The sequence below is a fragment of the Trachemys scripta genome, chromosome 6, assembly GCF_013100865.1.
Source record: "Trachemys scripta elegans isolate TJP31775 chromosome 6, CAS_Tse_1.0, whole genome shotgun sequence".
NCBI classification, from domain to species: domain Eukaryota; kingdom Metazoa; phylum Chordata; order Testudines; family Emydidae; genus Trachemys; species Trachemys scripta.
The window spans coordinates 57399820-57412386 of NC_048303.1; the positions used below are offsets into that span (position 1 = coordinate 57399820).

The following is a 12567-nucleotide window of genomic DNA, read 5'->3' on the forward strand; positions in this document are numbered from 1 at the left end:
AAACACCTGATCCATACTTGCTGTAAGCAGGGCAGATGCATTATTGGGGACAGCTGCTGTTACAGGAAGGATTTTTTCTATTGCAGACAAGCCCTTAAGGTAAGGCCCAGATTATCAGGTGTTTTGCACCTACAGTTGGGGCCAGATTTTTTCAAAGGGCTTACTACATTGGATACTGAGCACTTTGGAAAACTAGGCCCTTGTTTAGGTTTCCTGATGGGAAATGAGCTTTTCAAAAATGTTGCCCCAGTTGCAGATGCCAAGCACTTTTGAAAACCTGCATCCCCATGACTTTGGATTGGGCTAGTTTGAGGGACTAGCTCACTTTCCATGCAATGTTGCCACAGCCAATGAAGTTGTCTGAGAGGGAAACACATGCCCCCCCTCAGTTTGAAAGAAGACCGTTTCTGTGAGGTTCACTGCATTTTTGAATTTACTCCTCTCTGTTAGAAACAACATGGATCTGTTGGCGTGTGGGGTAAGCTGCAAAATCCATTTTTCTTACTAGGCGCTTGCAGGGAGGGAGGGTGTGCCAAGGGCTGAGATTTGTGACTGGGTTGTTTTCTGTGGGATTTTTTATTTCTTTTCTGGTTTTGGGTTGGCACTGCATTTATTTTTGCTTGGCTATAATACATGGTTAAGGCACCTAGAGCCCTGGCTGGGTACTTCATAAGATTTTGTGTAAATCTAAATGAATAAAAGAGTGAGTTACCAGAGTTTAATAGGCAAAAAGTCCAGTAATTACCAATTTACCACATAAAAGAGCCTCTGGGTCTCTGGTGTCAGCTTTCAGTAAGTAACTGAAATACCAGCCCTATGTTGAAATGATACAAAGATTATGACACAAACAGACAAATGCCAGGAACTTCAGAGTTGCAGTTTCGCTTTGGGGAGTCACTCCTGATATTTGCCACCCACACACATTACAAAGACCACAGCTTGTATTTCCAAATGAGAAGGTGACAGTTTGTGTTTTATACAGTGCGTCAGGAATATTTTATGTTTCTAGTCATGATCTGAGTTGTTTTATTATTCATGATGTCTCACAGGGAAGCAGCAGAACATAAGCTCCTGACAACATGTTGTAGAGATTGGGTTAAAAAAACCTTACAGCTGAACAGAAGCTCTTCAGATGGCTGCCCTTGATACAGTAACTGCCAGACCTGGGCGGGGCTAATATTCTAGTAGGAAAAGCAAACCGACTATAAGGCGAGAGGGAGGTTTTGGCTGTTATTCACTTGTTAAATTTAACCTGGTCTCCATTCACTCTGGAATAGGAAGTATGAGAGTTCTTGGTGTATGAGGTTATTGTCCCGATATGGAATGCGTGGTGTGAAGTCAAAAAGCTGGGCAGGGGTGGGTTTGGACATTCATATGAGCTGTAATGGTGGAGTAGACGCCACATTGCCAGAACAACAGGTCTTCTTAAGGTTAGACCTTATTATAGGAAGGCTATATTTTGGGGCCTGGGGATAAGAGGCCCTGTTTAACCCACAGGATAATGTGATTATTTTGTTGTCTGGGACTGTGAAGCTGATTAGGCTGTAACAAGTCTATCCTGCATTTCTATGAGTTTCACTCCCTGGCGTTATTGTGGCTGTGGCAGGCCCATCTCACACCAGCCAAAGGTTCACCACAAGGCTCAGGGGTCACACATTGCTGTCAAGTCTAAGCACTAGTAGGTACAGTGGGCTAAATTAAGCCCTGATGTAACCCCATTGGGGCCAATGGAGTTACCCCAGAGATTAGTTTGGGCAGTGATATGGTTATGCATCGCTCACAAAGAGGAGTCTGCTAAGAGTAAGGGTAGGCTACTTAGACTTCTGGTCTAGTTTCATCATGGACATCCTGGCTAGCATTAGAAATAAGTAGCTCTAAAATGTACTGGTAGGTGCAAACATTCCTATCTTTGACCTGTAAAAGTTTGTTTTTTTTTTCTTCTTTTCCTTGAGAAAACCCTGAACCAATAAAAATATACTGTGAGGTTAGTAAATGAGGGCAAGAGATAGGACAAAATGTTCAAAGTTAGATACGTGCATTTATGTGCATACATTTTTTGTGTTTAACGTATGCTTGTAAGTACCCAGTATGTGTGCACCTCGGCATCAGTTCTGCACAGACCTAGACATTTAGTTAATTTATGTGTATGGGGGAAATCCTGGCCCTATTGAAGTCAGTGACAGTTTTCTCTGAGTACATCCTGAGACTTTAATGCGACTACTCACAGAAAGGCACCCAAAGAGAAGAGGCACTCAGGGGAGGGCACAGAAGTGGCTGCTGCTGTGGTGTACAGTATGATCTGATCAAGAAGGGGAAGGGAAAAGAAAACACAACCACTAGGAAGTTTTTTAAATTGTCTCAGTTTTTTAAATTTAACTGAAACAAACAGCAAATGAAACAATTAAACCATGATGAATGTGGCCCATTGAAACACCTCTGACACCCAGGAAACTCGCACACACTGCAATTAAATCCAGGTCCTCCTGGAGTTCAGTGAACTGTAGCCAACTGCAGAAATTCAAGTCAGAGGCTTCCACTGAACTTTCTATTATCCCAATAATTCCCTGAAACAGAAAAAATCCTGGCCAAACAATAATCACCAAGGAGAGGCAGCTTTTTAAAGCCACATTCTGGCAGGAACCTAAAACATAAGTTTCCTAGAAAGATATAGGAACAAAACTGGCAGCAATGGTTAGCTCTGTTGCAGACTGGGATTAGAGCCTGATCTACCCAAAGTTGTTGCACTGGTATAACAAGGCAGTCAGAGGTGTGTTAATTTTTGTTTGTTTGTTTTAAACCAAAATAGTTATACCAGTACAATCCCTCTAGTGTAGATGCAGTTATATTGGCAAGTCTTACACTGTATAGCTGATTCCCTTTTCTGTATGGGAATAAGCTATACGAATATATACACCTTTTATATTGGTATGGTTGCATTAACACTAGAGGCCCATACTGCTTTAATTATGCCAGTATAGTTAAAACAATACCATTCTTGTATGTAGACAAACCCTAAGCAACTTGGGAGCACAAGACCTATTGAATGTCCACTGACTGAAGTCCCACTGAATTTGAAATGCAGTGGGACTTGCCCTTCTGAAAAACCCACCCTCCGTGCATAACACTAAACAAGTGCTTAAGTGCTTGTACAACTGGGACCTCAGAAGGTATTTGCACCGGCACATGGCCATAAGGTGCTTAACATAGCTGGACTGCAAGTATGTGGTAGAGATTTGCAGGCATAAATTAGACACATGCAAGTGTCAGAAGTGACATAAAAAAACTTTGAAAACCTGGCACATTATATTTGATCAGCTTTTTGTGGGAAGCAAGCACAAATAGTACCAAGGCCATAACCTTGTAATTCAATTGAGTTTTTAATTAAGGCTATGGCTACACTACAGCTTATGTTGACATAACTTAAGTTGCTCAGGGGGGCGAATAAACCACCCCCCTGAGTGACTTAAGTTACACCAACGTAAGCGCTCATGTGCATAGCGTTATGTTGGTGGGAGAGTTTCTCCCACCGACATAACTTCTGCCGCTTGCAGAGAGTTTTGTTATGCTGACAGGAGAGCTCTCGCCTGCCAGCATAGAGCGTCTTCACCAGATATGCTACAGCTGCACCGCTGCAAGTGTGGACATGTCCTTAGTTTTTGTTGATTATCACATCAGTATACTGGGAGAAATCAACTTCACTGATGTCAATAGGGCAGGATTTCTCCCCTCTGTGGGGAAATAAAACCTGGCGAGACTGCTTATGGTTATATATCAAAGACAGAAAGCCATGCAGATTGTGAGAGAAAGCAACATGCTTTGCTAATAATCCCATATAGGCAAACCCTAAAATGAATACATAGTTAGTGGCCTTATTTCAGGATGCGCTTAGAGTGTTTGTGAAAAACTGTATATTTTAAAGAAGTGTTTGGAGTGTACAGAAAAATAGATACTCCTGGTAAGTTGCTAAAGAGCATAGCTTCTTCAGACTTGCTGATGCATCCTTGTTAAGCCAATAGTTTTCTATGCATATTAAGGAAAATATATATAGGGTATGTCTTCACTGTAGAATTAATTCAAGATAGCCTTGTTTGAGGGCGAGTGATTTCATTACAAAACAACTCAGGAGCTGCACAGAGTGGTTGTGTTAGCAGCTGATGAGTTGTGCTAACTCAAGCTTTCCCCTATACCTCTTGATGGGCCAGTCATCTCAGGTTAAAAGTATCACCACAGCTGAGTTAAGGATTTTTGAGTGTGGACGGGACTCTAATTAGGTGCAACACTTATGTCATAACCAGGACTTAAATTCATTGGAGCTGTCCAGAGCCAAGCTCTGGTAAATATTTTCAACCCCCCTGGAGATTTTATAGCATGTTGGGAGAGGTCTGAGAGGGGCTCCAGAAAATATTCTATAAGAATTTACGCCCTGGTCATAACTCAAGTTAATTCTGCAGTGAAAACAAGCCCAGAGAATGGTATGCTGCTGCCCCACGGCCATTCCATTATCTATTACCCTAATAGGCATTTTTAAAACAAACTTCTGAGCACATGACTGGCAGCCAGAAATTACTGAATTCTAATCTTGGTTCTGACATTCATTATCTCTGTGACCTTGGGTAAGTTACTTAACCTCTGCATGTCTGTTTCCCCATCTGTAAAATAATACCTATTACCTCTCAAGAGTGTCTTGGGGACTGGTTAATGCCTGAAGAAAAGCATTATTTACATACTAAGCATATTAACTACCAGTGGATCTGTGTTAGTCACTCAGAGTCCAAGTTCAGGAGCAGTCATTCTCCCTCCCACATGGCCAGCCCTGAAGCCTGATTTCATGAAAGAGGAATGAAACGAAGTCATAGTATTAGATGAGGAGTGTTTTTAATATGAAAAACCTCTGAATAAAATTCCAGTCCTACTTATGATACAATTTTACTTTGGCACCATTTTCTCCTTGTAAAGTACCACAGACAGGTAGAGCAATAACTCACTGCAGTGCAAAGACCTCCAGGCTACTGTCAAATATAATTACAATTAGATGTATCAGTTGTGGTTGTGTCTACAGCATCCTCTAGTGGCAGAAACAAAGTATTTTTTTTAGGCAGGTGTAAAATCTGCTCTGGGACAGCTAAACCCAGTGATGTCTGTCTTCATAGGTGCTGGAACTAGGGTGCTGCTGCAGCTGCAGAAGTGGTTTCCATTCTATACAAGGTTTATACAAGGTCAATAGCTCTCAGCCCCTCCTCTCCCCACTATACAAATTGTTCCAGCACCCCATCTGTCTTTGTTATTAGTAAGGTATGACATAATATAAATCAGTTAGCAGCACAACAAGCTGTGCTAAGGAGAATGGCTGCCAATTCTGAGGCAATCTGCTCTGGAGCATAGGCAATTATCCTATTTACACTAGGAATGAAGACATGAAGAAAGGGAGGCTGGCGCCAGTCAGCTAGAATGGGATAGGTGAGGATATGCTGGCCCCATCACATTGTGCACCGCAAGAATCCTCACATCTCTGGGCAGACCAGCTGGGGCTGCATAGTCAGAAGATGCAGAAGAGGTTATGCTGGCCTTATTCCCCATCACCAAAGAGCCCAGAGGTGGTAGGAGCTTCCCATCCATGGGAAGAGCAGGTGGCACCATGCAGATGGAAGGGATAGCTGCCACTGTCCACATCTCTAGAGAGCTCCAGAAGTAGAATCCTCCCCTCCTTAGTCTCCAAAGGGGAAAAGCAGACAGAGTTGAACAAAGCAGACTTGACAGGGCTGCAGACCTGTGCAGTGGGGAATAAGCCTGCTTTGGCAGAGCATTGGACTAGATGTATTAATCAGATCTTGCCCATCTCTAGATTCTATGATTTAATAACAGAAAATATTCTTTACCTCGGTAGCATCATGAGGTAACATAATAACGGCCCATTCAGAGCGTTCGATAAGAACAATGTGAATAGTGGAGGTATTGTGGAAATAAGAACACTCCTTAAAGTTTACGTTCTCTCTAGCCCTTTTTCACTTGATAGCAAAAAAACCTCTTATAATGCTATGCTCTTTTAGTTCCAGTAATTCATGGGAGAGTCTTAGATTTGCTGTAATGATTTCCATTCCTGTATTTCTTTTCCTACATAGATACAGTTCTAGGGAGTTCGGGGGAGAGAAGTTTTGTGACCACAATGTGGAACTTTTGGGATGTTACTCTGTGTAACATTTACTTCATTAGAAATAAATGCTGTAACTAGTGAATAAAGGGGGGATGTTGCTGTAACTAGTGAATAAAGGGGGAGGGTGCTGCTTTAACCTGATTTAAGCCCCAAACATGCAAAGACTGATGCACATGATATAATTAACTTTTGGTTATTGGATAGTCCTATGGTCTTCAGTGCAGCATTGGGGCCTTAATAATTAAAATGTCTCCAGAGAAGCAAAGTGTCTAGAGAGCTATAACTGAAAGCACACTTGTGTCTAGAGAATCCGTGATGCTGAAGTGTGGGTATAAACATTTTATCAGCATAAAGTGGTGGTTGCTTTGCTTTGCCATTTTGTGAGTAATGTGTAAGTTACTCAGGTCATCCAGGCCAAGTGCCAATAAAACCTATATGCCACATGACATCATCACGTGTTCAGTAAGCATATTGTATAGAAAAAAAATGATTTAATGAGTTTTTAACATGTGTATTAGTACTTCCTTCTAGCCCATTCTGTCTGTGAAGCCAGGCTTTCAGATGAAAAGTAATACATGCTGGAAACCTCTAATATTTACCCAAGGCTGCTTTCCCATGTATGATAATGCTGTGATTTTAAGGTCTGAGCTGGTAATGATTTACACCTTATGTGCACAGGTTGAAATGGTTACAGAAGTGGAAGGCCATGGAGAATCAGACCCCTCTCTCTAGCCTTGAATGGTCATGAGGTATTGTATCTGTCATTGATCCAGGAGTGTATAGCCCATGGGAAGGCAAATTACGGCCCGTGGGCTGGATCCGGCCCGTCAGCGCTTTCAGTCCGGCCCGCGGGATTGCCAGCCCCATGGCACAGTGGGGCTAAGGCAGGTTCCTGCTTGCCCTGGCCCCGCACCGCTCCTGGAAGCGGCTGGCACCATGTCCCTGTGGCCCCTGGGGGAGGGAGGGGCAGAGGGCTCCGTGCGCTGCCCTCACCTGCAGGCACCACCCCCCACAGCTCCAATTGGCCAGGAACGGGCAACTGTGGCCAATGGAAGCTTTGGGGGTGGTACTCGCAGGCAAGGGCGGCATGCAGCAGAATCGCCTGCCCCCTTCCCACCCTCCCCCAGGAGCCACTGCCAGACATGCTGGCCATTTCTGGGAGTGGCATGGGTCCAGGGCAGGCAGGGATCCTGTCTTAGCCCCGCTGCGAGCCATTGCCACTCCGCTTGAGGTAAATGGCGCCAGGCCAGCGCCTGCACCCTGAACCCCCTCCTGCACTCCAACCCCCTGCCCTTAGCCTCCTGCTGCACCCTGCATCCCTCCTGCATCTCTACCCCTTGCTTTGAGCCCCTTATTGCACACTGCACCACATCCCACACTCCCTCCACACCCCAACCTCCTGCCCCAGCCCTACATTCATGGCCCTGCATACAATTTCCCAACCCGGATGAGGCCCTCGGGCCAAAAAGTTTACCCATCCCTGGTATAGCCTGTAGTTCAGCCCAATGCGGGGAGATGGGAATAATTGTCTCTGACAGTTGCTTTGTTTTTAACATGGCAGCTGTATGAAACAGTTCAAGTGATCAGAAACGTTAGCGGTGGGCCTGGGGAGGTCAATTCTTAACCAGAGGCCTGGTGAGTGGTCATTGATAACATGAAAAATAGAATTTGTCACTGCATATATGGAACATATTCACTCGTTACCTAGAAATGTGGTCGTGTTTTAACTGAAGAAATTTAGAAAATGAATAAGGTATAAAGAAGAGAGTTAAGATTTGATATCTTACTATTGCAAAGTATGTACAATAGTAACAGTTAAAAATTAATGTTCTCAAATGTTTGAGAGCTAGAGGTACTGTTGCATATGAATAAACTGATAATTGAAAAATAGATATTTAATTACTTTAGTGCAGATGCACATCGACTATATCATTTTAAAATAAATGTGTGTAATTTACTGGCATCAATTTAGCAGCATGAGATGTTTGTTGGTTCTAACTCATAGGACATGGCGTATAAAAGAATAAGGAATGTAACTAAAATGCCAGTTAATACGTAACCTATTTATTGGCTGACCCACTAGTAGCTGTGGAGTGTGCTGAGCTGCTGACCCAAGGCTCTGACTTGGGCTTCTCGTTTCCCAGGCCAACAGGGACAAGATGTTCCAAAGAAGCAACATGTTTGGTTCCTGTTGCCTCTGTGCTCTAACTCCCTTCTCGCCAATGCAAGGCACAGAATTGGAAGACACTAGGAAGCTGTGTCCCATCCTTCATTAGAAGGACGGTCACTTAAACACAGGCCCTTTGAGGGGGGAGAAATTAGGAGGGAAGCATCCTGAGTGTGTGTGTGGGGGGAATATATGTGGTGTTTAGATAAGCTATAAACTACTGCGATAGACGCATATTGCATAGATTGCTAAAAACATCTGCCAACTATTAGTATTCAGTGAACATCACAAAATCCACAAGGCAATGACACTAGCAGGCGTTGGCAATGCTTTTTATTTAATATGCATCAGTGATCTTATAGCTAAAGGAAATTTAATATTTGGGGATCTTAATTTGAAACATGGCCTATATGCAAAGCCTTTGCTGTTTCTATAGCAGTGATATATACACAGCATGCAGCGCTCAGAGGGGATTTACTAGAAGAGCAGAAGGTGCAGTTCCTTTGTATTATGTTACATTGTCTTATTTGCCGACTAGCAGGTCACATTTCCCTGTGTTGTGTGAGCATGAAATGACCCTATTGTGATTAGCAATGGGTAAACCTCCAACAGTTCAGAGGTTTGCTTTGGTTAGGAGAAGCATTTCAAAATTCAAATGGACCCCATGCTGCTATAGTCTTTTCTCTCTACAGCCTTCCTATCACTCCACCTCCCTACTGGTAGCTGCCTATACACCCCTGCCAGCATCGTGCACCTCACAAACATCAATGAACACCTCCCAAATAGCTGAGGTAGGAAAGAGTTATCACAGTTTACCACTGGGGAACTTAGTCCTAGAGACAGATAAGGTGACATTTTCAGGTTCTCAGCTTCCATAATTGAGGCTAGATTTTTTTTTTTTTTGTAGAGGGGAAAGATTGTCCACTGGTTAGGATACTAGCCTAGGTTCCCTGCTGTGTCACAGGCTTCCTGGGTGACCTTGGGCTAGTAATTTAGAACCAGGTTTTCAGAGGTATTTAGGCACCTAAAGTTGCAGGTAGGACCTACTGGAATTTTCAAAAGTGCCTAGGAGCCAAACTCCACTAGGCATCTATCTGCATCAGTTGTTGCTAAAACACCTTTAAAAACCTGCCCCTTAATCTCATTGCACCTCAGCCCCAATCTGTGAAATGGGGATAATAGCAGTGCACTACCTCACGGGGAGTTTTGACAATCAATACATTAACGATTGGGAGATGCTCAGATACTATGTAGACTGGGCCATATAACTTAGGCTAGATACATTTTTTTCAAAAAAAGCTCAGATCGCATTCAGGCATCTCCATGAGGTGGCCAGGTTTTCAGAAGTGCTCTGCACCAGAGCAGTTCCCATTGAGAACAGTGGGAGTTGCTGAGCACTTTTGAAAATCCAACCACTTCATTTAGGTATCTGAACGGGAGCTGTAGCATGGTGAATCCTTCTGAAAATCTGGCCCCATGGAACTTGGCCAGGAACATCTCCTGAGACCCAGCCTAGTGCCTTAGCCTCAATACCATCCCTTCCTCTCTCTTTCTGGGGTTGCCCTTCCCCCACTTGTATGTTCTGTGGCTCTCCCTATTAACAGCAGGTGGTAACTAACCACTGGTTCCTATTTTGAATTTAGCTTGGTTTGGAGCTGCCCTGGCAGAGAAGACTAGATGGGAAGCTTAAAGCAGGGAAATGTGGCTCCTCCTAGATGCAGTGTGAATTCCGGGGGCTTCATTCTGCACTATCATGCATCTTGTGTAATCATTTGGTGCAAAGTGAATGTAAAATGCTATCAGATCAGACTGGCAGTGTTCTACCCCCACTTGGCATATGAGTAAATGGCCACACAGTGGCAGGGTAGTGGCCAATCAAGCACTGTGAGATAAACCCTATATAGGACAGGAGAAGCCAGAGTGTTGGTGTCTGTGAGGCTGGTGGCTCTGTTATATGGTAGTGCAGTGTCAAGCACGTTGATGGAGCTCAACGAATAATAATTTTGCATGAGATCCCAGCCAGAGGTAGGGGAAAGGGTTAACCAGGTCACTTCCAAACCTCCAAAAAGATTTGGCTTTGATGTGATCTGAGGGAAGGGCCAAAGTTTAGGCCAGTTCTTATTTTGACAGAGCTATTTTGTCCCTCTGTAATTGTGATGTGCACACTGAAAAATAAGGACAGGTAAGGTTGATGGTGGAACCTTAACTGAAAATTTCCTAACAATTTGCAGCTGATTCTCATCACTTACTCTGATTTAGACTGGCGTATTTTCATTGACTTTTATGACATTCCTCCTCATTTACGGTGGCATGAAAGCGGAACGGAGTCCTTCAGGTTTACATTCTCCTTATATTTTCAATTAACAACAGTTACAAGTGCTCAGCACTTCTCAGGATCAAGCCCTTTTGGGTTTGGTGGAAACTTAATAAACTGTTCTGATCAGCTTCTTTATTGCCATACACAAGCTGTTAGGTAATGATGTCTCTGTGCTATGCATGCTGTCCAGCAGGTAGCAGTATCACATTAGTAAATAACATTCATTTCTTTTTATTAAAAATATTAGCATGTGTGGCTGTCTTATTGCCAGTTCACGTTCAGTAAAAAATGAGTCAGCCCCTTTCAAGATCTCATCGGTTTCCACGTATTGTGTAGGTCTCATGGCCCAATCAGATGTTTCACATCTAATGAGAGAATTAGAAAAAGGAACAACTCAGCCACATAAAGCTGTGCTATTTCTGAAATCAACTACCCTGTACATTACATTAAATGTAGCTGATTAAGGGCCTGATCCAGCACCCGCTGACGCCAATAGAAAGGATCCCATTGACTTTAATGGGCATTGGATCAGGCCCTACATGGTCAAATTGAACAAGACACAATTAGAGTTTATTTGTCCCTCTTACTTCTTTCCTCTACTGAAAGAGCTAGGAGACACTATTCCCATTTTCCCCGCCCTTACCCTAAAACTAGAGGCCCCATCTTTTAAAAGTGGGGGTGAGTGGCTGAGAGCAAGAGGGTGACAAGTGGTGGTAGAGGTTTGCTCCAGGGAAGCAGGGGATGTAGGTATCTTCTGGGAGGATTTCCCACCTGGGAACAGTGACATCAGGTTGTACTTGGTATAAGAGTGTTCATAGATTCTGAAGTCAAAAGGGACCACTGTGATAATCTAATTTGCCCTCCTCCATAACCAGGTGCTCGCTGTTTGATGAAGGCAGCTTGTCAGAGGGTTTGGCAGCCTGGGAGAAAGTCTCAGAAGGGCTGCATGCTAACTGGAGTGTATATATGAGGGCTCAGCAGCTGGGTCGGGGGGGTCCTGTGAGAGCTATTTATCACTTGGACGTTAGGAGATTCTAGTTAGGGGTGTGTGGCTGGGAAGGCATGTTCAGCAGTATAGTAGGAGAGCGTTTTCTCATAGTGTGCATGCCCCACACCCATTTTTGGGGAAGGAAAAGTTAGGCTGCCTACTGCTCCCCTTCTTGCAGCAGGACCCAGCACCTAGTTACATTACGAGATGTAATTAAATGGGGGCTTGGGCTCAGCAGAGGGTGCTGTGCTTCTGCAGTATCGGTGAGAGATGACGAGTCTGTTGGAGAGTGTGTGTGTGTTGGCAGCCAACAGAGCTCTGGTGAAGGCATAGGGATAACAGAGTGGCCATGTTGGGTCCAAACACATCCCCTTCTCTGTGGCATGTACTTATACCCATAACTTTTAAAGGGTGACCTGCGAAAGCTTGTGTCCTTTATTGCTTCTTTACAATATATAAAGAAGGAATTATTTTTCTTAAGGTTACTTTCTACCTGTTTTTTTTCTGTCCGTAGATGAGGATCCTCATCTGCTGACTTCAAGAGTTGCAGGTAGACAACTGACACAGTGGTAAGTCCCCTAGAAGCTCAGGTCTTGTCTACCCTCATTTATGCAGATACTAGAAAAGTGAAATCTGATTACCTGAGATGTGATTTCTATTCTGTTCAAAACACGTGGCTTTTCATTAATCCTGATTTAACTAAAAAGCCTGAACATCTCCCAATCCCCTTCTCTGAGTCCTTTAACACAGTGTTTCTCAACAACTGGTCTGTTGTTGAGGGACTGGTGCTGGTCCCTGAGATCTCCCTCACACAGTTTAGGAAGGCAGCAAGCTGGTCCTGGGTATCAGAAAGGTTAAGAAACACGGCTCTAAAGTAGACCTCCAGCAGAAAGCAGGGGTGAAAAGACTATGTATTCTTGATATTTATAAGGTAAAAATATTTA

The 12567-nt window shown here is 43.7% G+C and overlaps 1 long non-coding RNA gene across 1 annotated transcript; it reads left to right on the plus strand.

The window, feature by feature from the left end:
- The first annotated feature begins 403 nt into the window (after nt 1–403).
- LOC117879540 lies at nt 404–12193 on the plus strand. Its single transcript, XR_004646300.1, has 3 exons — nt 404–478; nt 6830–6900; nt 12138–12193. It is a non-coding gene; the product is annotated as an uncharacterized LOC117879540 (long non-coding RNA).
- The last annotated feature ends 374 nt before the right edge of the window (nt 12194–12567 follow it).